Source organism: Falco cherrug, chromosome 4, assembly GCF_023634085.1.
Source record: "Falco cherrug isolate bFalChe1 chromosome 4, bFalChe1.pri, whole genome shotgun sequence".
Lineage (NCBI taxonomy): Eukaryota > Metazoa > Chordata > Aves > Falconiformes > Falconidae > Falco > Falco cherrug.
This window is the reverse complement of record NC_073700.1, coordinates 99493854-99519863: the sequence shown is the minus strand read 5'-3', so window position 1 is coordinate 99519863 and position 26010 is coordinate 99493854. Positions and strand designations below refer to the sequence as shown.

General features: G+C 39.3%; 1 protein-coding gene across 3 annotated transcripts in view; it reads right to left on the bottom strand.

Moving 5' to 3' along the window:
* The window catches only part of CPNE4 (copine 4), a 320303-nt gene that overhangs the window by 278301 nt on the left and 15992 nt on the right, over window positions 1-26010 (bottom strand). The window lies entirely within an intron of this gene.

Genomic DNA, 26010 nt, shown 5'->3' with positions numbered 1-26010 from the left:
AAAAAAACCCCAAACCCTTGAATGTCAGTAATTATTACTACTAATTTTGAGGGTTTTCAACCAATCCCATTGTTTAGTGAAACCACAGCAAGACGCAAAAAAAAAAAGAAGTAAAATACACCTCTTCCAGCCTCACCAGCTTCCTGAGTATCTTCCCAAAATGGGAAAGTACTAGTTTATGCTAAACAAAAGTACACTGCTGCATCATCTTAAGAGCACATAGCTGAAAAAAGGCCAGTAATATACAGCAACTTCAGTTCTCACAGTGCATCAGGCAAACCTGAGAAGGAGATGATAGAAGTGAACCACCACTGGTATATGGCTCAGGTTAGGGTGATCGATCGTTATTGCCATGTGTTTTTGGAATGAAAAATTCCCAGAGATGATAGGACAGATAACAAAGACCACAGAACTGTAAGCCGCCTCATACTAACACGTGGCCACCACCAGAATACAGAGAATAAAGATCCTAAGTCCAACCCTACAATCCACACTGCCACTTCACAGTACCTCCACATGTTACTGCATTGCATGTATTATTGTATATACATGCACATAGATTTACAATTTGCAGGTCCAGATCTGAACACAGAAATGACAGCCCTTTAAAGGAGGACAAGAGGTAGAAACACTTTCTTCCAAACACCGAAAGTCATTTACTTGAACCTTTAATTTCTTTTTTATAAATTAGCATTTTGAGAATGAATAAGGCACAAAATGTGTCTTGATTTTGAAAAGCTTATTTAACTCTGATGTGGTCTTTCATATGGAAATCAGACAGTATTTCTTCCCCTGAACAAACCTTATGTTCAGTTTATATGGAAATCTAGATTTACACATCCCTAAGAAAAGTAACCCCCCTATTTATTTCCAAACTCATTTTGAAATACAACCCAGACTCTGGTGATTTAAGTGATTGACCCACTGCCACCTACAATCTATGCAAATACAGCCAGCTTTGGCAAACCTTAGTCTTCTGCTCTTCCAGGATTTCTGCATGTTGTTTAGACAGAAGTTCACTCAAAATGGTTACTACAAATCAGCAGTGCGCAGCTGGTGTTTTTTGCGCTTTTGCTAAACAAAATCTGGAATTCCTAACGTTTTTGGCTTTCCACATATTGGGAAGATAAAATACTGATTTAACAGCTCGGCTAACTGGAAACAGACCAGAATCACCCAAACCATACATTTTTGTGACAAGAATGTATAATTAGCAACATATCAGAACAAATGAGCGTCATCCATGCCAAACTCCACAGAATCCACATTTGCTTAGCACCTAATATTTGACAAATATCTACCCTAACATGCTGATCCAGGTGAGCATTAAACAACTGTGAGCTGAGGATGTTGCTTCTAAAAATTCATGTGGAGTAATACAATGCACATTACAAAATAATCCTTTTGTCTCATTGTTACAATGCATCTAAACCACAACGTAATTTTCACTCACAGTACTTATTTTTTTTCCCCACTCTTCTTTCCCTATGAACATTCATATCAGAGATTTTTCTGGCATTTGATTATTTGCAAAAGTTTAGAGTCTGGAACTGACATATGACACATTTGGGAGAAGGACCATTCACATGGGAACAACTATGGATCTACTTCTGCCAATTAATGTCCTCTCCAAACAGAATAGTAATAAGTGACCTGGGAAACCAGATCCACAGCATTAAGAGCAAGGCATAGGAAACAGTTAAAACTAGGCTGACTACTCCTTAAATTAAGACAGTGACTCAAATTCCCCAGTAGTGTTGGGGAACAGCGAGGGCCAGGGAAACAGAGCCAAGAGTTGATGGTGGCCACAATACAGGGCATGCCTTTACCACCTGGGCACAGTCCCACAGGGTCTGAACACATCAGACAGACCTGGGGACTGGTAAAAGGGTCCTTCAGTAGCCACAGACCCAGAAAGTGATGAATGAAGTCCAAGGGTCCAACCACAGGCTTCAGTCAGGAGGCAAAGAAGACAGAGCTGGAGATAAGGCTATAACACACAACTAAGGGGTTCATCCAAGAGATGATCTACATGCAGCACATGGCAAAGATCCAGCCAGGAGGCAGAGAAAGAGGCAGACAAACCTGTAACAGCTCCTGAAAACCAAAGGCCCCAGGCTGAGCTTAAATGGGCATGGGTGGAGGCCGCAGATGGGGTTGCTCAGAGCCAATGAAGTCTGTTAGTGCCCTGAGGGCCCTCACAAGAATGAGACAATGTCACCTTGTTTAAGGACCTTCCTCTGTACCAGTCATCCACATAGCAGTAGATGAGCTTCCTCTTGTTTAAGGAATTTTCTTATAGATCATCTAGTTGCTTACATGTTACACACGAACAATAACATAAAGACCCTATTGTGATCAATAAAAGCTTCAGTGCAGTCAGAATTTCACCCAATATGTAGTCAGCGCTCTGTTTGGAGCTTCAAAAATGAGGACCTGCACAAGCCTTTGATTCTGCAGAGCTGTGTGTGCATTAAACCCATTAGTTCTAAACATACAAAGCTGTATTTGAGTTTGTGTGGCAAGGTTTTCATAACAGGAGGGCTACAAGGGTGGCTTCTGTAAGAAGCTGCTAGAAGCTTCCCCCCATGTCTGATAGAGCCAATACCAGTTGGCTCCAAGACAGACCCACTGCTGGCCAAAGCTGAGCCCATCAGTGACGGTGGTAGCACCTCTGGGATAACATATCTAAGAAGGGGAAAAAAAACCCACCTGTGGAACTGCAGCAAAGAGGCAAGTGAGAACATGTGAGAGCAACAGCCCTGCAGACACTCAGAGCAGGAGGTCCTCCAGGCACTGGAGCAGAGATTCCTCTGCAGCCCATGGTAAAGTCCATGGTGAGGCAGGCTGTGCCCTGCAGCCCATGAAGGCCCTCAGTGAAGCAGACACCCCCAAGCCTTTTGTTGTATTTTCTCTCCCCTGTCAAGCTGAGGAGGGGAGTGACGGAACAGCTTGGTGGGTATCTGGTGTCAAGCCAGGGTCAACCCACCATAGAAACTTATGATCAAAAGTTTTCTGTGCTGTCATCAAAACCTACATGTTAGGGGCTACATACGTTCATCTTCTGTGCTAGCAGAGATCTCAGAGAACCAAATACAATGGCTTTGGTTGAAAGCATTAATGTTGGATCCCTTTATATCCAGGTGGACATGTTCTCTCCTTTTCTGTTTTCACAGGACACAATGGATGCTGGAAGAACCGTCACTCACCATACATTGCAAACATCCCCAGATGTCCTCCAGGGTAACACAAACACAGGTAAAACAATGTAGCTCTCTGAGACTGTTTTCTGAGGGCTTTAATTTTTAAGAGCATTAGCTACAAGTGAGTTAACACACATCAGCAATCCAGTAGCTGCCAAGAAAGCCAGTCACAAGATCATTATGGTGGAGAACACGTTCTTGTATTTGTACACCTCAGCAGCATTACAATGACTAAATGCATACAAATGTCTAAAGACAGTGTAAACTGCACTTGATCATGTATTTTACAATAAAAAAAAAGCCACCCTTTTCCTTGTATTTCGTTTGCAATTAACAGTTGCAGAGCTGAAGGACAATAAATATGTTGCAGAGTTAAATTGTTGCTGAATTTGAAATGTTGATGTTTGATCCTGTGGAATAGAAATTAATTCAAAAGCACTGCTATGAAAAACTTATTAAATGGAAACGCTCCAGTAGGATAAGCTAGGCACTGTGTATACACATGTATTTCTGAGGTGCCTGGAATTGTTCCATGGTTCTTTGGTAGTTTTCTAGTGAATTTCTGGGAACCAGTATATTTTCCTTCTCCTTGCCCCTGCCCTGCCCTGCCCCCCCCCCCCCCCCCAACTTCATTTGTTGTTGTTAAATATTACTCCGTTCTCTGTACAGACCCATAGCAGTTCAAGCCACCCTTTGGTAGCCATTCAGAAATCTCTGAAACGAGGACATTCAGGTCACCTTTCTGCTGCATAGATGTTTAATCCTAGACCCATCAAATTCAGAGCAAAATTCTAGCTGCTTTCTATAGCATTGAATGAAAATAGTCTGAAGTCAATGGAAAATTTCTATGTACTCCAACAAGGCAGGATTCTAATACAATTGCCAACAGAGATTATTAATACAATATGAAGTTTCTTACCTTTAGGCTCCGTCTCTGAAACAAAGACTGCTAGTGTTCACACAGCATTTTAAGCATCAATTAATTATGATTTATAACTGGGCTGAACTGTGCTAGATGGGATGGACATGTGACAACTGACAGGAGCCTGTTTTGTCCAGCTTAAGAAAAGAAGGCTCAGGGAGACCTTGTTGCTGTCTACAACTGCCTCGTGACAGTGTAGAGAAGAGTCAGACTCTTCAGCTACACAGTGGGTGGAGGAGAGGCAATAACCACAAGCAGGAACTTGGGACACTTCCATTAGAAAAAAAAAAATAATTACTGTCAGAGTGGTCAAACACTGGCCCAGAGGGGTTGTGGGATTGAACTTGTTTTGAGCAGGAGTTTGGACTAGAAACCTCCAGAAGTTACTTTCAGCCCTAGTGATTCTCTGCAGCTTCACCAACATAAGCCCCCCACTACAGATCCAGAAACACTTTCAGACTTGTCAAATTGGGGTCATGCTCATTTGACCAGAAACAGGAATCCAGAAGGAAGATGTAGATATAAGAAAAATGACTGCAGTGAGAAGATAATTTCCTCAGACCAAGAAGGAAGAATAAGAAAAACTGTGCAGTTTTTTTTATACATGAAAGATGAGCTTCTCACTTCACATCTCACTGCCAATAAACTACCCTTGCCACTGTCTCCAGGAAACTTACTCCAATTTATGCTGATGTAGCTAGAAATTGCATCCAGTCTAGAGAATTTTCCAAACTTTTCCATAAAGCATCACCCCCACACCATCCCACAGGCACTTTGCCTTAGCAGTATTCAGCATTTTAAGTCTTACTGCAAAAGCTTAAGCATACTATAATTTTGATGTCTGTATTTTTAATTCTGCCCTGGGTAACACTTAGAAGGCACTGCTAAACTCAGAAAATATTGGGTTTTTTTAAGGCACTATATATGTGTTTTTGCCAAGGACATCGGAAATTTTACACGCTACTTATTCTTTCAGAAGTGTCTGGTCCTTTCATTTATTCCCTACCTGAAATTATAATCATCCCAAGGTGCATAATCATTCCTGCACCAACCAATTGATTTCATAGATTATTCTTTCATCGGAGGAATAAGCACAAGGTGATGAAACCTGCAGGAAAGAAAAGCATCCTTGAAAACTTTCCCCCATCCCTAGCTAAAAAAAAAAAAACAGAACAGCAGGCAAACTATATATGCAACAATTTCCAAAGTTTTCCTGAGAAACAAGTAGTCAAATGATAGTCAGCAAAGTAATGAAATATCTGGACAATCTGAGCATTGTGAGTGTTGATGCATCAGCAGATGCCTCTCTGAACTGAAGCCATTGTTGAGCTACACTGTCCCCTGTCCTTTTCTGATTTTCACTGACCAAGACTCCTTATATAGCAGATATCAAGAGAGCTAAGCAGGCTTCATGGGTACTACCAAGTGGTGCATGCCACCCACAAGTGGAAAGTTAGCATAATTCCATGTAGCACTGCCATCTTCCAAGCATCTGAGTTAGGGCAGTCCTAACATCTCCCGAATGCCATTTAACCCAGCACCCTATGGGAATGAAGTTGAATCATAGCCCCCTCTACACATCTGCATCAGGTAATGGAGGCACCTGAGGTATAGTCTCTTTCCACATTACCTCCCTTCTCTTGCTCTCCTACTTCCCAGAGTAAGCTATCACACCCTCTTATCAGATACAATCCTGCTCCTTACACTGAATCAGAAATACAAAGAGCAGGTGCTTCCTAGTGACAGCCTAACACAATGGCTCTTAATCTTATGCATGCCACAGCCACTTTCACACAAGGTCAACTGCACCTATAATTTACACAAGCTGAACCCTCAGCTACCACCTTATACAGCCTTGCAAATGCATAGGCTGCACAAAACTGTATTGTTAATTAATTTGTCAAGCAAGTGCTAGGGAAAAACAACACTGGTAATTTATACCACAGATATTCAAATGAAACATCTTGCCTGAGTAATTTAATGTCAGAAAGTAGATCAGCGGCAAAGCAGAACAAAGAATTGGAGTCTTCCACCAGCTATTTCTTGTAGGAACATTACTGCAACATGTTATAAGCTAAATTCAGACCAGTAAAAACATATGGTCCTTCACTGAACTCATCTGGCTAGATTTTGGCATTAAAAATGGTTGTGAAATTATACACGCACATCCTATGTAAAGAGACTCTGGGATGATGAAGGATGCTAGAATTCAACCAGAAAAGATCTGTATGTTATCTCAAAAGGGCAGATATAGAACAGCTATTGGAAATATATGTTCCATCCTAGTTCTTTGCAAAAAAAAGCAGGACTGGTCACCCCACAACCTCCTTTTCTTTCTCCTCTCTTTACCACACTTAGTACTGTCAGAGGTATCGGGACCCTCATCCTTTGTTACTTGCAGTCCTCTCCACAATAGAACTTGTTGGTTGTAGTTGTTGTTGTTACTTCTTTCATGTCTGAAATTGAACTTCACTTTTTAAAAATGCTGCTTGGGTGATACTGCAGTGTTTTGCCAGCGTTATCTTAGATTCAGTTGACTTTTAAACAAATCAAAAGTACGATTCCCTGGCTTCGTGACTGCAATGGGCTTCACAGTCACTGACTTGGGACACACTGTAAGATAGAATGAATGCTTGCAGTCCTGGCAGAGTACTCTGTTTGAAAGTCCCAGAAGCTTCAGTTCCAACTGGGACAGCACCTCATCTCTGCTGCAGTGAGTTTTGGAGACTTGGTGAGAACTGCAGAATTTCTGATCTTGGATTAAAATCTATCTCAAAACCTGGTGTTCTGGAGTCCTGCCCTGCAAAAGGACTTCCTCAAGACTCAAGACTTCCAGTACCTATCAGAGGTCTGGGACAGCTGACATAAAGAAACTAAAGTTTCTCAGTCCAGAATCCGATACCATGTTTCTTGTTTTCCACGGCTTGGAAAGCTCTCGCCTATGCAGTCAAGCAGGAGTGAAGAAAAAGGAATTCTTACTGGTGGCAGAAGTTAGGTAAAGCATTTCAAATCTTGCTGACAAGAAAATGTCTTATAAACTATGAGAAACATATCCTTAGATGTATTCACAACAGATGACAGGACAAACTGCACCTCTATGAATAAAGAGGAAGAATTAAATAACGGTTCAAAAGAACTACTTCATTTTCCATGAGTATTGCCAGTTAGGATGTGATAGCCACATGAAATAGGCCTTCTCAGCATCTAGATGATCCATTTTCCTGGCTTGTTTGTCTTAGGATGATTCAGTGTGGTAAACCAGTGTATTTCTGAATGAGTGCTGGTAGAGCAAAACTCTTACTTAATTAGGAGGGCATAAATGTCATCCATAAATACTTAATAAATTCTGTGTCATTAATGCCACTAATCTCTTTCTCCCTTTTCCTCCATCAGGCATTTTCTACTATTTCTTTTTTTAAATAATTTGTAATTTTGAAATAAATGTAAATGAGAGATTCAGAAAGCTTAGTACAATCTAGGTATCTTATTCCTTATGCAGTTATGAGTAAGGAATGCTTGGTAAAACTTGTATGTAAAGTAAGTGAGAAATAAAACCAATTTTTTTCAGACTTTCCCCATAGAATATTTATTGACTATAGATCACCTTATTCTACTAAAGGATAAATAAAACTGTAAAACTGGACCCAGAAAGCAAGCTAGCTCCAGGTTGTTATTCTGCATTTGTGCAGAATTATAATAAATGACTGTGAATTGCTGACTCAGCTTCCAGTTTACTAATTTAGCAGCACCTTAACTCTTTCACAGGAACTGCTCAGTGGGATGATACTAACACTGTAACAGCGGTCAGTTGGTACGTACTAATCCAATCACCTAGTGTGACAGTCAGTCTAACCAATCTAAAAAATATAGGATGGGTAAGAGGCAATCATGATTAACCTATCCAGAGTATTATACTATAACCATAAAACAGTAGGCATATATCATTATTAAAAAATCATTAAACTTTTCAGCCTATCTCTGGTGGAGGATCAGTTTTCAAAGGAATGAACACAACTCATATCCCAGCAAGTGAAACTATGGGTAACTTTAAAAGGGAAAAAAGTAGTAGAAAGAGCAGACTAGCTTACACAACACAGGTTTTGTGACTGGAGAGAGGACTGACAGCCAGCACATCTGGCTTTGAAATCCCACATTTTTCATTCATCTCCTGGGAATCCATGAACAAGTCACTTCTCTTGCCTTGACTCCCTTGTGAATTAACTGGAACTGATGCATATGTGATGGGAATGTGACAATCCTGATGTGAATACCAGTTGAAAAGATTTTCAAAATCTCATATTGGAATGGATGGGCAGGACCAACCTCTTAGTTGTTTAATGAAAATTGGTTTTACTCACAACTTGGATTAATTCTTTCTCCTCTCAAGAAAGTTCAAGTTAGTAGCTGTCGGGAAGCTTGAAAATCATATCAGCGGCCATAAAGACCAGCTACATGTCCATTACACTATCACCCAGTTAGAAATGCAGTACAGGGACTGCCAAATTACCAGCTGGCTAATGCTTCAAAACCCAGGACAGAGTGCATTACAACCCAGTAAGGAAGGAGACCATTTCTAAAGGATAGTAATCATACCCTGAATGCCACATAATAATTGTTCAATGGTTTTCAGCTGTAAAAATATGCTAATAGGATTAACAAACCAGGATAAAAAAAATTTGAAACAATGATGAACACAGACACAATAGCTCATTGAAGCAGAGATATTTCCACATGGCAGCCAAACATGAGCTAGGAAGCATTGCAGTGTCTTTTCTGAATACAAAGAAATAAGCAAGTGCCCAGCAGCAGACCTTACCTTAAAGCTGTACTTATACAGGGAGAGAAACTCAGTATTAGTTAGGGGCAAGGACTGTGAGGTTGAAGCAAACAAATCTGTACCATCTCATCTCATTTACAGACACTGAATACTTTTTTTTTTTTTTTTTTTTTTTGACACTTTGGCCAAAAAGTGTTGACTGTCCTGTTACACTTTTAAAAAAGACTGTGGTCTGTGATGGAGGCCATGTTTTTTGGCTGTTGTACTTCATTATTTCTCTGGATACCTTCACTCCACACCTTTTGCTAAGAACTGCAAAAAACCCCAGGATCTGTCATTATTCTGACTGAGTTTTCCTGAGTAATCCTGTTCCTACTTGGAAATTAATAATAAAAACTCCCTCAGCTTTCTCTGGATTCTCTTCAAATATTGCCTAAAAATACCAAAATGGTATGCATCCATTCTCTCTGCCCTCAAGTTACCAACCAATACTGCTGACTAGATATATCCACACAGGTGACATGGTATGAGAGTTTATATTCCAAGGCTGAGAAAGAATGATGGCACAACATCTGTTTCAGTTCAGTGCAGCAGCTAAAAATTCCTGTCGTAGTTTAACCCCTGCTGGCACCCAAGCACCACACAGCTGCTCGCTCACTCCCCCCATAGTGGGATGGGGGAGAGAATCAGAAGGGTAAAAGTGAGAAAACTTGTGGATTGAGATAAACAGATTAGTAGAAAAAGCAAAAGCCATGCATGCAAGCAAATAATAAAAAAATCCCATCAGCAGGCAGGTGTTCAGCCATCCCCAGGAAAGCAGGGCTCCATCTCTTTTAACGGTGACTTGGGAAGACAAACGCCACCACTCCAAATGTCTTTCCCTTCCTTCTTCTTCCACCAGCTTACCAAACATGATGTTTTATGGTATGGAATACCCCTTTGGCTAGTTTGGGTCAGCTGTCTTGGCTGTGTCCCCTCTCACTTTCTGGTGCCCCTCCACACTTCTCACTGGCAGGGCCTGAGAAACTGCAAAGTCCTTGACTTAGTATAAACATTACCTGCAACAACTAAAAACATCAGCATGTTGTCAACTTTGTTCCCACACCAAATCCAAAACACAACACTGGACCAGCTACTAAGAAAAAAAATCCATCCCAGCTGAAATCAGGACAGTTAGCTTCATCTCATGTGAAACCTAGCCTGTTGAGTCCATCAGATGTGAAACTGAAGGCAAAAACCAGACATTGTTGTAGTAGATAGCAAAACACAGAGCATGCCAAGAGTAGGATGGAAAAAGAGAGGACCTGCTGGCAAAAATTTTATTTCTTTTTTTTTTCTTTTCCACCAGAAAATCAGACTGGCCAGGAAATGCCATTGACCTCTAGAAAGTAACCTCCTGATCCTTACATTCTCAGACTACACTGGCTTGCAGGGTTACCATACAGGCAGCTACATCCGTAATGGAAAGTTAGCAACACAATAGCTGGCAAGGTGGGTCATTTTGTGTTAAGTGGATTCCAAGAAGGATGGTTCAAGGAACAATGGCTTGGATGCTTTATTCAGTGTTCTGTTAGTTTAGTTGCACAAACATAGGTTTGTTACTTTAATTCACAAGTCACAGCTGATGTGAAAAGTGCATTTGGTGTGGATGAAAGGCCCATGTAAGTGTCTAGCTGTCAACCACTGATGTTATTTTGTTTACCTCCTGCAAACCACACCTTTCTGTTTGAGAGAACATATACCTTGTCTAAAGAGCAATCACAGGTCAAGCTGGTGTTTTGAGATGTGCATTATACTAACATAAAATAGGCTGCAAGAAGCTGAGAATTACTACAGAGCTGCTGTGAACAAGATCAGATTGTTGGATGGGTCCCATTTGACACAGGGAAAAGGGGTCACACACTGCACAGAATCACAAAGGTTTCAGTCGTGAAGACTTCAGAAGAGGGAAGCACTTCAGAGATATTTATTCCTTCTCATTCTTGCCTGCCTTTTTTTTTTTTTTTTTTGTGAGGAGGGTTGAGTAGCTGGCCACGTAGAAAGCTGCTCTTAATGCAGAACAGCCTACAACAGCAATTTCTATGATGCTAGGACCTGGCACAGATAGTGTACCATGGCCAGGAAGGACACCGTCCCAGAAAAGAAGAGAAAAGTTAGCAAAAAAACACTTGTTCAGTTATAGGACCAGCATAAAGTAGTTTTAAAAATATTATTGATATATGGACTTTTCAATCTGACATGCAGCAGAAGATCAAACTAGTTCATCCTAGTAATCATCTCCCACCCAACTCCCATACTAGCTACTTGAAAATGTGCTTCTTCACCATCTCCTCCCTCATTATTTGTCTCATACTAGTCATTTCCATTTTCTTCACTGTAACAACTGTTATGCTGCAGCTCCATGTAAGAACAAAACTATTCAATCAAATCATCACTGTTAAATATGATACTGCAAGTATGCAATTCTGATGTCCTTTGCAAGTTTAAGCTAGACATACTTTTTTATGCTGGCAAGCTCAAAGGAAGAATGCCTCTTAGGGTAACCCTTATAATTTATATGCAGCACAAATCATGGAGAAAATTGAAAGCCCAATGTATGCCTCTAAAAATTATGAAAAGAAGAATGCTTGGATCAAATATTAGTAGACTGTATAATTTAACCAAATTACTTAAATCACTGAGGTCCATACATAACCTTTTTGATCTAGTACAGATTAGATTTCATATAATTGGAACACTGACAGGAAATCTATGCTTGCTTTTCTTCTCATTATTTAAATGTTCACGCTGAGAAATAATTCTGAACATATGAACAGCTTGTTGACTGTACTATATTCTTCTTGTAATATTGCAAAGAGGTGACAACTACATGTAGTTTAATGCTGCAGAGAATAAGACTGAAAGTCAGATGAACAAAACTAGATAATTTTGTTAGTAAGTTGCTTTTGCTGTCTCTTTAGGGTAGGAAATATATCTACTTTCATATTTGTATGTGCCCAGTGAAGATATGCTAAGCCTAAAAACACCTTTAAGGCACTGCAGAAGAAAATGCACGTTCTTCATAACTTCAAAGTTAACTCAGTGAATTATGCTAAGTAACTTGTGATTCTTACAAAAGACAAGGTAAATATTTTTTTTATTGCACAAGGTAATCATCAGAGAGAAGATTCATGTTTGATGTTCCACAGCCTCACTTTCATTGAGATTCAATAACAGCACAGATCTAACCTGACTCTGTTTACCCAGCAAAAGAACGTTAAAGGCAGGCTCATGCTCCCCAAGTGGCAAGCCCAGGAGAGAAACATGTTTTGCAGATCAGAGATGTCAGAGTCTGAAGCAAGCAAGCACCAGATGTTTCTATACATCACAGCAGAACAATTTATGATTTCTTGCAAGGCAGGTCACTGGGACTTTTGGAGACCAGTAGTTTGAATGCATTTGTGCGTGCACACACACAAGCATGTATGTATACAGCTGAGTCACAGATGGGACACTAAGACAGAGGTGCAGTACAACAGATGACCATTTGCCTGTTTTTCTTCCTCCATTCCATCTTGTACTAGTTTTCCAAAAAAGGTCCTCAGTTTTTCCTGGCAAGGTTACTGTCACAGACAACATACTAGCCAAAACTATTACAAACATGTCTCAGGAAAGAAACAGCTTTACTACCAGCTGTAAATAGAAAAAACTGTCTGTTGCAGCACAAACTAGTAGGCTACAACAAGGCTTTTACCATTGATCAGATTCTACTGTCTGTCTTGTTTCTTCAAACTCTTTAGGTCAGTCCCCCTGCTTGCTTGCTTGCTTGCTTGCTTGCTTGCTTGCTTGCTTGCTTGCTTGCTTGCTTGCTTGCTTGCTTGCTTGCTTGCTTGCTTGCTTGCTTGCTTGCTTGCTTGCTTGCTTGCTTGCTTGCTTGCTTGCTTGCTCGCTCGCTCGCTTGCTTGCTTGCTTGCTTGCTTGCTCGCTCGCTCGCTCGCTCGCTCGCTCGCTCGCTCGCTCGCTCGCTCGCTCGCTCGCTCACTCACTCACTCACTCACTCACTCACTCACTCACTCACTCACTCACTCACTCACTCACTCACTCACTCACTCACTCACTCACTCACTCACTCACTCACTCACTCACTCACTCACTCACTCACTCACTCCAGATCTCTCTTCATTGGCTGCTCCTCTTTCATACAGTCCTTAGAGCTATTTAACTACTTAGCAGGAACCAGCCACAGCTGCACCTTATCCACATCAGCCAACCCACCGCCCCTGAAGCCAGCCCACAGCTGTATATTGTTAATTAACCCAGCTTCATTCCTCTACAACTGCCAGAGTAGCTTTGCTGGATGCATCTAACATTACTTTAAAATAAGAGAAAAAAATAGTACCAGAGATACACAAAGTGTAAGAAGGAACAGCTAATTTATGAGTTTCACTCTCATCTAGCTTTTGTTAATGATTCCTTGACTAATATAAAGAGGAAGACCTCAAGCACTGTACAAACTACCTCTGTGCAGCAATTTTATAGTATACAAACCTCACATACTCAGTTTGGCCCTTCTACCCCACTTGATATCTGTCTGCACAGATAAATGGATAGTTTATAGACATCTATACTTCACAAGGGCTCTGATTTTTTTACCATTTAACTGGAGTTCTTCCTATGGAAATGGAGCTAACGGAACCTGGTACTCTGTTAAACAGCTGTTGTGATTTCCATTTTATTAAGCGAGTCTATCCAATGTGCACTCTCAGCCAAATACCTGGGCAGTGTTATGAAGACCAAGTGTTTGAAAGAAGCTTTCCTTTGCTTAAATCCTTGTGTTGGAAATGTTACAGTTTCTGCCACAGCTTCACAGTTGGATATGTCACAGTTTCCAAGGTACATTAACACTGTTGATATGACTGATGTTTTTTCATGCAGCAGGACCATGTTCACATGAAGGAAATTTTTTTAGTATTCAGGATCAGAGAACTTCCTTTTTCTTTTCAGGAATCAATATATTTATTAAGCAAAATCAGGGTCCCAGGCCAAAACTTCATCCTTTAATCAGCAGCAATGAACACAAAGGGTGAAAGTCTATCCAAATCCCTGACTATGTGAAGAAACAAACCAGCATGAGCTTCTGGCACAGAGTGCTGAGAAAGCACGCCTTCCAGCTGCATGTTCAGTGTATTCTTCCCACATCAAAGTATGTGATCCTAAGTGAGGAGCTGTTGTCTCTTCACTTTGAAAAGTTCTCGCAGCTCTCAAGTCTTTGAGATATGCATCTCTGTCGCAGGAAAATATGTCTGTGGTCATAGGGACTGGAAGTTTGGCCATCTCCACTCTTACAGAACAAAGCCCCTTAAGCGTTGCTTTCCAGGCAGTACTATTGGAAAGAAGCCAAAGGTTGAACTGTTCCTTAGCCTGAAGTCTGTGCACTTGAAATCCAAAGGTTTTTTCCCCTTTTCTGAGAAGACAAGGATAAGGAGGTATAGGTGGCAGATTTTGATTTCTATAAGTGGTAAAAGGCATTTGAACTCCACCACCTACACACTGGTAGTGTCTGTCCTTGAAATATGTGTCACTAGGGGAGGTGGAGAAATGTTTGTGCGTAAAGGCAGTAGAGACAAAGAACACTTTCAGGACCATGAATCCACACATCTGTGGATTTACACATGACTCCTGAACTGGGAAGAAAGTTAGGTCAGCTTTTATTGAGATTAGACTTGTTTTGTGCTGTTGGTTTGGGGTTTTTTTAATACAGTTGAAGCATCCTACCTTTCTTAATAAGGTTTTTTTAATGCTTAAGATCTTTATACTAACTCAATTTTTAATTTGCTGAATAAGTATTGTAAGGACTTTAATAAGTTGTTTCATTCAAATCAATTCAATGGCTGTTGTAACAGGGCCGTCTTACATGTAGTACTAATACAAGTGTTATCCACATGACCAGAAGTGGAAATCATTCTCCCAGTAGAAATCTTGGCAGTGAAGAGCAGCATCAGACAAATTAAATTCAGCATTACTTGGTAGTAGTCAGCCATGAAAACTAAAATGGTCAAAAATGAAAAACAAATTGATATAAAATTCAAGTAAGAGCCTCTAACCATACAATAGTATGCCATGGATACACATTTCTTTACGGTCTGAACTGGTGATCAACTTATGCTCTGGACATCTGAAGGACAAAATGCTTCCTGAACAGTACTGTAGAAATCCTATTCAGAAAAGTCTCCATTTTGAGCTTTAAAAAAAAACCAACAGACAACTAACACTTATAGGGAAGTTTATTATTGGGTTAAAATGCAAGGAATAATGATTGGGGCAAAGAACTAGAAAATGGAGCTGGCACATTTCCTACTTCTTTTCTAACTAAATGAATTATCTCACCAGTAGTAACAGACATTCACAGGCAGAAAAAGGTATACCCACGCTGAAACTTTTAGCAGTAACAAGTCAGGGAGGATGGGTCCTGGAGGGATTTCAGTCACAGTATCAGAACACTCCAACTCAGCTCATTCATTCAGCTTCTTGTGCAGCTACACTTAGCTTCATGTTACTGCTCTGCACTGCAATCACAGGGTGCTTCAACTGATGATGCCAGAGACAATTTATAACAGCACAGTGGTCTTCCAGCTGTATTGTTTCTGGTATATGGAATAGCTAGATCTGTACTAATTCATTATGTCTGCATTGCACTGTAATTTTTAGGAAGTCACACAGGAAATCAAATGTGGTCTTAGACTGGAGCCAGGTATCTTGCAACTCAGTTCAGGGCTTCACCCACAAAAATAATTTCTCCAGAATACTACAGATCACAGACAATTCATTCAGTCTTCTGCCATTTTCTGACTAGAGGAAGCTAAATATCTCTTCTTCTACAAGCCTGACAGTACCAAAATCAGCAGCTAGTAAGCAACAGAGATAATCATGCCTTTGTGCATAGGATTTAATGCCCATCAATTCCATGTAACAGATGATCTTCAGCTATCTAGATGTTTTCCTGTCATGCTGCCCATCTTTTACACTTTAACTGCACAAGCCTTGGTTACGGAAAGGATTTTGAAAAAATCCCAACAAAGGGAATTGACAGGGGGCTTGAGGGCAAAGTTTCTACAGAAACATCCAGGATGTGCTTCATTAATACAACCCCAAAAAAATTTTTTTTTTGGCAGAGAATGTAATTTCTTATCTGTGTGCATCAGGTGGAGTGGCTAGTAACTGTGCTTGACACTTTGAATTTGGTCTCATTGCTTTCAACCAACTCATTAGCTTCAACTATTCAACAGTACCATGGCAGAATGGAATTAAATATCAAACAGGTGAAAATGAACTCCATTTTTAAAAATGAACTTCACTAATTAGAAGCTGTACTATGCAATGCACAGAAATTAAATTGCCCAGGAGACGGTGCTTTAAAGTTGTCTCTAAGTGCAGCAGGCCATAACTATTTTCTGCTATCCAGACCCAATACCCAAGTTTTTAATTGCTAGAATTTTCAGTCCCAAAAGAATATCTGGTCCCTCAAACTAATATTAGTAAATAGTACAACCCAGGACATTCATGTTGTGAAATCATAAAATCAGTGAACAATGGGAATGGAAGGGAAACCAAGAGGTGAGCTCTCCTATTCCAAATTCCACACAGCAGGTATGTATCTATACTCCTATAGCAGATATTCATGTAACTCACTTTTAAACACCTTCAGTGATGGAAACTTCACACTCTTCATAGGCAATACTTCATGTTCCTTATTTTTAGTTTGCGTTATTGCCTAAGCTCAGTCTGTTTCATTGCAATTCCAGACTATGTTTGTTTCTTTCCTTGCTCAGTATGGGGACGATTATTACTTTCCTCTTAGCAGCAGCTTTTAAATATATGAAGACTGTTGTGACGCGTTCTTTAGTCTGAACAGCCTCATTTTTCCTCAGCCTGTAAATGGTGGTGAACATGAACATTCAAATTTCAGGAGTTCTGAAAACAATAGAAAGACTTTTAACCTTTCCACTATATCCATATATAGAATTTAATTTTGTTTTTCACTTTTTTAATAAAAAAAAAATCTATAGAACAGAATATAGTGAAGAGGATTCCTCTTTCTTGAAAAACAGAGATGGAAAATGTATTTGCATTAAGAGTTTATAATGCTGCCTTTGGTTTTTGAGAGGAAGTTGATTACAGTAAAAAACACAATGGCCTAGTCAGACCTGAAAGCCAGACTTTACATTCCTCCAAGAGATTTCTCTTGTATAGCCTTTTGGTTTCAAGGAGTACAAATTCATTAAAATTTTCTTGTAGATTTGGATAGTGTAAGGCATGCTACCTTACAAAATTGTGCAGCCGTTGAATTTTTATTGTTAGCACATGGGCACGGATGTGAAGATTTTGAGGGTATGTGTTGTATGAACCTGTCTGATCACTCAGTTTCAATTCATAAACAATTAGAACAATCAAGAACGAACATGAAGAAACTCACTCTAACAGATGGAGGTCTGGACCAGTGGCTCAAGGGTTGGGGAATTAATGGATGGTTATTAGATTTGGTTAAACAAGGTGTAACGATTTCAGCAATTATTTTGTTTTTTAATACTTTTGATTCCTTGTATTCTTAAATGTATCTATGGAATAATAGAAAAGGCTATTAAGCGTGTTTTGATAGTCCAGGAAGAAAAAGGGGGAATTGTGGCAATGTATTTGGGAGAAAAGGGACACCTGGCCTATCAAAAGTAGCTCTTGCTTTAGCAGCTTGATATGATTAAAAGCTTTATCTGCCCAGCAAGGCCGCAAGGTTGTGTGAGAAAGACACCTGGAACAAAGAAAACAGGATTTCTGGCAGTTAAGCAGGCAGAAAAACAGGAGCTGTGCTGGGAACTGATGACAGCAAGAATGTCAACAATTTTAAAGATGGGACTAACCGCTTGTATGCTTTTAACCAATTAGTATCTGTATAGCAGCATGTGAACAGTGTATGTAACCAATAGAATTATGGTGTGACGTATGAATATTAGCATTGTATATAAGCCTGCAGAAACTTAAGTAAAGTGGATTCAACTAGGATCTTAGTGATATGTCACTGAGTCTGTGATTTTGCTCCTGCACATAGCCAACAGGTTAGGCAGGAGAAAACAAAGAAACATAAAAATTCTTTTAATAGCCCAAGGGAACAGAAATGATGGCTCTTTAGGGAAGTAGCAATAATATCTGCTCATGATTTAAAGAAAAGGGAAGGGAAATTCAGTTATCCAATGGACAAAGCAACCAAGTCAAAAGGCACTGATATCGCATTGCAATACTTGTATCATCCTTATGCAATGTTCCGCTGGTGTAACTCCACAGTAGTGTCACTTACTTACATAATAAATCTGGAGCCATTATAAAACACAGGTCAGTCCCAGAACATTGTGTCTGTCTCATGGTTTCAAAGACAGATAGTAACTCAATTAGAAATGCATAATGATATCTGCTAATGGGATCGCTCCCTTTCCTTTTTTTCTGAAAGGGAAATCATTCATACGATTTCCAAAACTGAATTTACTTGTAATTTTCCCAAATTATCTAAGACTGCCTATGTCATTATCAAAACTTGGTATCTGTAATACAATGACTTCAGTAAAGTATGGATTTCCAATAGAATATTGTAAACAGTTTAGTGAAAGATCAAGCCATACTAAGCCTTCCAATATGTCAGAAAATGTTGTTTCCAGGAAACTAAAATTTAAACAGCAGAGTGTAGATTTAGATATTCTTTGCTTCACAAGGTGATAATGAAGGGGAAAAGAAACCCCAAACTTCTTGAAAGTAACTTTGTTAGACCATTATAGACAAGAGGCGAAGAAAGTGCTATGAAATCTGCCAGAAATTACCAACCTCCCAATCAATAAATGTTAGTTGTTTGAAAAAGAGCAAGTAAGAAACAGAGCCATGTATTCAAAAACTAAAGACAAACAAATAGAATATGGCACTGTATGAGAAAAAAAAATCCATTGCAGCCACGATTTTCTGACAACATAGTTTTATCTGAAACCAAACTTTAAAGTAGCTTAGTTACAAATAGCAAGCACAGGAGATGCTGCTAACTTGACTCCGACAAAGCTGGCTGGGTGCAAGTACAGAAGCTATACTTGCTATTCTTAAATATGTTCACATTTTTAACTTTAATATGTTCACACATAATACAGAGTTAAGAAAGCTTCTGCTGCTTCTTCATTGTTCATTCTCAGGATGAAAAGAAAACAGACATTAGCAGTCTAATAGTTAAGTTATACATACATAGGTAGGAAATAGATAAAACTCTGAATTTGTTTTTACCTTTCCAAGGCTAATAGATGATGAAATATAGAAAAAACTTCTCCCTTTTCCTTTTCCTTCCCCTACCCAACAACTTTCAACAAATGTTTAGTGTAAATATGCTAGTTTGGAATGGCTGAAAACTTGTCTTCTACCATTTGAAAAAGATGTCTTAACAGAGCAAATAGCACTGCTGGATGTACTGGAGCTTTTATTATACTGTTTCTAGGTAAAACTAGTTTGTTTGTTTGTTTTTTAAATCTAAGTCATACAATAGGAAATTACAGCTTCAATCACTAAAGTACTGAAAAGTTTTATATAACTATAAAGCAGGATGTCACAGAAGCAAAAGTCCTTTCTAAGAGGAAGTGTTTCCAGCCAGCTGATAGAATTCTAACCTTCAGTTCACTATCTGGAAGTCATTGCTATGAATCAGGGGAGTCCAAAGTTAAGAGAAAACATGGAAAGAGAGATGTGAAAGCAATGTCATCTTTGAATACCAACCAAAACAATCTACATAATTCCTCTGTTTCACTTTAAGTAAAACTCAGAACTGAGATGCATAGAAAAGGAGAAAAAAACCAACCCAATAAAATATGTGAGAGGAAAAGAAGCTACATTATCCCAGCTTGATCTTTGTGGCCACTCAGATTCTCTCATTTTGTAAAATAAATGCAGATGCCTCTCTTTCTACAAAGGTGTTGACTTCTTTTGAAAGATGACAACATAAATGACAGCATACAAAGATAAAATTATTTAAGATTCAATACTGCAAGTATATAAAAACCACAACATTGAAAACAAACATGTTTTTTCACCACTTGTCATAATACTGAAAGAATTGGACGCCAACTTTTACAAGCTCCTTCTGGAGAGTAAATTTATATTACCAGCAACCCTGAATATAGGAGTGAATATCATTGAACTTAATCTTTATTTATTTTAGAAACGTGGTCATATGTTCTTGTTGTCTGGTTGCAGTGATGCTGTTCTGCATTTCTCAATATGGATTTCCAATGATTCTCACAGGAGTGACTGTCAAGAATCTACTGCAACTACGCTAGCCCGAAGTACAGCAAACAGAAGAAAGTTTAACACTAGATGGCAATATGCCTTTACAAAATATTTCTCTGAGATGCCTAGACATAGGTAAGTATTTTTCCAATCGTTATACTATTTCTTAGTTCTTATGTAGGTTTAGGCATACAGTTTTTGTTTTGTTTGAACTAAAATACACTTTCCTTTCATGCTATTGCATTTTTCTCATTGTTTGCTTTAAATTAAGTTTAGACGGTACTCTAACCTAGAGCTGACCAAACAGAAGAGATTCACAGTTTAACTGGAAGTATGTTATAAATCATTCACTACACAGTGTGAGTGTAAAAAGTGAAGAATCACATGATAAGTGTTTACCAATTGTATCATGCTTGGTGAACTGTAGATCAAAAGAAAGCTTATTTTGTGTGCCAATACCTTTCATCCACTGATGTAAATCAGAACATGAATGTGATCATGTACCTATTCAGCTCAGGATTCCTTTGAGTTACCTAAAGCATTAATCTTGGTTAGCCGTTTTGTGCTCATGCCTAAGCATGTGGCCTCTACTGAAGTCCAAGTCAGTTATGCAGGTCGAATAGCATGGATTGTACTACAGTTATCCAAGGTACTTTGGATGGCTTACCTATACTTAGTGTAGCGCTTTCCCAAATTCCTTGGAAAGCCTAACATGTTATAAATCAAATCTATAAACCCACACTTTGTAAAACTAAACTCACGTTATAATTACCTACTAAGCTGCTAATTAATGGGTTGCTTGGTTGTTTCCAAGAATGATTAGTATTTGAAGGTAACATTGATCTGTCTCAGCAGTGGCAGCATCTCAGAAAGCCCTTGGCCAATTCCCTGTGTGACTTTGAGCCTGTCTTCCTTCTACTGGTGCTTCTTTTTTGATGAAAATGAGTCCTTGAAGCTATTACCACTCCCACATGCAACTTACTCTTCCTCCCACCGATTCAGTAAGTAACAGATCCCAAAACAACACAACAGGTTAACTGCCAGTACTATTCTTTCTGTTGATCATTTTAGCTATTGCCCTCTGAATAGTTTGTCTCATATTTCTGCAAAAGGAACTTCTACATCTTTTGTGATTTTATGGATGTGCCTGTGAAGGAAAACATGGACAATGCACAATTATAGTAGGCAAGAAGATGGGACATCTTTTTTAAGTACTTTGTAGAGGCAGATCAAAATACCTGACAGAACAAGCTCAATGTCACTTCTTAAATTAAGTGAAAGTCTGTAAACATCTTGAGTTTCTATTACCCTGATATGTAATATTTATTTCAGTTCAATTTAACATGAGAGAAACTGGATATATGACCTAGCAAAAATAGCAGTTTGCTTCTAACAACCACATTGACAGTTAATGAAAATTTCACTGATAAAAGTCACATTGGAAACGCCAAGGAGAGCTTGGAAGTAATACCAACATGCAGCCTATTTAGTATTCATAGACACAGTCCAGCAACATAAACCCACAGTTTTCCATTGTAACAGCTCTGACAGTTTCATTCAGAAAATGTTTGTGGTGATATTTAAATCAATCACTAGCCTCTCAGGAAAACACTTGATCAAAAAAGATTCAAAATCTGCTATGAAAGTATGCCTATGACCTAGCATAAAATGCTTCACTGATTAAAATGAAAGAAGAGCAAAAATAACCACAAAGTCCAAGAATCCAAAGAGACTGAAGTATGAAAACAGTGTAGGACGAGAAGGAGGGGGGATAACAGTTTTGAAGCAAACAGCTAATTTACTAATTCAGTAATTCTTCATTCTTAATTCAGGATTTAAGTACCAAACCCTAAACTACATGGGTAGTTGACACATTACCAGCAAGATCCAATATTTATGAGAAATTGCTCTTATATTTGACCTCAGTTTGGGTTTTTACAAAGGACTTTTTGGTTTATTCCAAAAGAAATAAAAAAGTTACTGAAAGAACATTTCTTCCCTCCAACATATTTGCCTTCCAAATCTTAGAGCATTGTGCTAGGGCATGATCAGAAATCATTCCAGCTGAGCAGAACGATTGCTTTAATCATAGTTATTGTAGCCTACCTCAAAGTTAAATATAATTACTAAAATTTAAAGAAAGCAGCAACCCAAACCCCTCAGGTATTCTAAGGTGTACAAGGACAATAGCTTGATGCTTGATTACACACAGGGAGGTTGCTGTTGTTTGGACTTAATGTCAGCACCTGGATGAAACACTTCTGGTTTATGCCCAAGCTAGACAGCTATGATGATGGCTGGCTTGAAGAAAATGTTCTTTTCCTCCAGTACAAGAAACATCTCACCTCCCATTGCCAAAACAACAGGATCCTGTCAGTCCCATGCAACTCATTAGTAAGTCTAAATGACTAGATAGTGTTAGTGGTCTAAAGGTCTCTGTCTCCTAGCAATTTGCTACAAGGCTTACCTCTCTCCTGCAGTGGCAGTCTGGTTATGTGATACAGCCATCCATCACACCCAAGCAAGGTTGCTTGAATTCATTCACAGAATTTGGGAAATAGAATAAAGAGCTTTTACACTGCACAACATTCAGGTTTGTGACTCGCTGATGGCCTAAGACCAAAATAAGTACCACCACTGTGTGGAATAACGCCAGCTAAATCCCTTTGTCCTGATATTACAGTAATCATCTGTTAAGACACAAATATCAAGATGCACCTTAATCTGCAATTCCTCCATGTCAGTCTTGCTTCTCTGGAGTGGTATATTTTATGACAGCAAAGGTCAATCACATGGAGAGAAAAAACATTTGAGAGGAGGAAGCTTTACAGTCACACAAAACTCCAGACAAAGGTTGGATCTGGAATTTGATCTATTTTTGCACCAACACTGGGACCCAGGTTTTTAATAATGCTTTTTTTATCAGAACAGGTGGAATAAATTGATTTTAACATCCTCCTCTTCCTGTATTTTGAAGTACCTGTTAGCCAGTGCAACTCCATGAAAGACAAAGAGCTAATCTAACTCACACCAAATTAGGATCTGGAGCAGCAGATGTGTATGTCCCAAACACAGCCACAAAATGCAGAAGATCAGAATGTGCTGAGAAGAGCATCACTAGAAGAACAGCTGTGTAAACCCCAAGGGAAATATATCTGGAGTAAGTTCATCAACTTCTGCGCAGTTACTCTATATTTGCATCAGTGTAACGGAGAAGAACCTGGCTACAAGTATTTTATCTCAGATTGACATCAAGAGCGCAGCTTTGAACCCAAAGAGAAGGCAATTGCTTATAATGCTGAATGGCCTAAGACCAGCCAAAGCCCCACACCTTACAAGTCCCAAGACCAACTGCTGTCTCTGTTTTCTGCTGCCATTTAAGGAAGGTTTGGAGAATATGGAGCTCTGCCTCCTGCCAGCAGCAGCAAGAACATCACACACTGCTTTTTAGGGTGCCTGTTACCATTGCAGATTACTCTTATTTGCAGAGTGCAAATGCTCCATTTTGCTCATACTCCTGACAAGCCTTGACCCAGCTCCTCAGAACAGCTGAACATGCCTCTAAATCTTAAAATGGGCTGAAAGAACATTGCATGCCAGCCACTGAAATCATTAAGAGAAAGTGTGTATCTAATTGGGGGAGAATTCTTTTTGTGGTGGGGGTAACGTGTCCCTTGGACACAGGCATGGTGACATGACATGCCTTTGTTTTTTTTCCTAACGTTAAGGACCAAAGAAGTCTGTTAAGCATTAGCTAAATAGAGCAGCTGATACCTATCTATTTAGATACTAAGCAAGTGGCATGGAGTTGGAATTTTTTTGTTCTGGCTGTCAGTTTATCGCAGCTGAATGAATTATATCCTCACTATGCCCCACTAGGGGGCATTTCAGGAAAGGGGGAATGAGGGGAGGCAGGGTGGGAAGGTTGAAATCCTCCTACACCTGCCTTCTCTCCCCACTAATTCTACACTGAAGTCTTCTCCTAATATGCTTATCAGTGTATCTTCAACTGATTCTGATCCTCCTCCACTTCAGATGAAGACGTAGCATCTGAAATTTAAGTCCAATCCTACACTGTGTTTAAAAACCAAGCAGATTTTACCCTACACTTAAAAACTGGAGGAGAGGGTAAGCATCACAGCTTGGAGAAGATTCTTCACATTGCAGTTTGGGGAGAGAGGGCCAAATTTTGTCCTTTGGATTACTGAGCTTTTAAATACAACAACAGCACTTAAACTGTGAACCTACTTTAAAGCTCTGAAGGACTGTTAATGAAAACTTAAATTCCCTAAACAATGTCAGAGATCCAGCAGCATTTCTTAACACACTGACTCTTCAGACACCGCAATACAGGACACAACACAAAGCTGTACTTTTACTTGCTTATATAATGTTATGTTCATCACGATGCCTCAAATATTTCATCAAGTTTATTGGTAAAATAAAGGCATACAATCTACACCTCAGATATTTTCATTTGTACTTCCAAGGCAGTGAGGGAGGTTCACTTACTGTCTTTATCATTATCTCCTCCTCTTCTACCTTCAGCTGTTGTTTTAACGCCGGCTGCAGGCATATTAAAGTATCAGTTACCTTGACTTTGAAAGCAGCTACAGTTTTCACACCTTTCACCACCTGCAACAAGGGATTTCTGCAGGTTAGAGTTAGCTGCCAAGAATGCTCCATTTCCCACTCCCTAGAGTTTCACTCAGGAACGCTGGTACACTGCACAGCACACTGTTTCATTCTCCCTCTATGACCTTCAGCAGGAACAGAGTTAACCAACACAGTGTACTTTAAAATAACTCCAGCCCTTTATGTGTCTACCCACAGAATTAGCAACGCCAAGCTCAGATTGAAGGAAGCAAGTATCAGTTGTTACACTAATATTTTGCCATCTCCAAAGAAAGAGTAATTTCACCTTGCTTGTCAAAGAAATCTCACATAAAGTATGACACAATGGGTGCTTGAAAAGAATAAAGTTAAACCTTTCTGCTCCTGTTGTATATCTGCTGTCCCTGCTAGATGTATCTACAGTATCTGAAGAACCTGAATGGAGCCTTGCCATCCTGAGAACTTGCCTGCTTTTCCTTAGTGATACCAATTGGTCTAATTGAAAACCTTGCCTTGCAGAGCAGTGTATTTTAGGAGTGGCATCTGATGTCATGTCCTCTAGAAACAGCAAAATACATAGTCTCTTCAAAGAGCTTTTTGAAGTATGACAGCCAGTGGAGGCAAGAAAATGTACAGGGTGTGAGCAGCTTTAATTAGTTGACCACATCTCCCCTCGGTTCCTTATCTAAAAAAAAATAAATAAATCTTTCTCAATAAATGCGGACGGTTCCCCGTATTTTTCTATTTCTGCATGAGTGTGTTAGACTTGTCAGGCACAAAAGCAGAAACAACAGATGAGCCATCTTGCACCAAGAAAGTCTGACCTCTGGAAGTTCCACAGAGGAATCTCTTCAGCTTTGACAGACGTGAAAGGTACAGCATTGTTACTTTAGGAAAGAGAACTGATGCCTTTAGACAAGGCTGTACCTAATAATTATGAAGGAAAGTTTTGCTTTTTGTGCCTTAAACTGGGCTGAGAGTATATAACCTTTTTAGGTAGCAATACTTTTGTTTCCACTAATTTCTTTTACATTCTTACATACAGAGAGCTTTTGATCATTCAGAAATCATCCTCAATTTTTTACATATTATCAGGGCTTCCATTAACACATGAATGTGACTGAACATAGACCAATAAGCTTGTAAGATCAATCCTGTCTTTTGCAACACTGTATCCAAACTACATTTTTTCTTTATTTAAAATATACTGGGGAAAT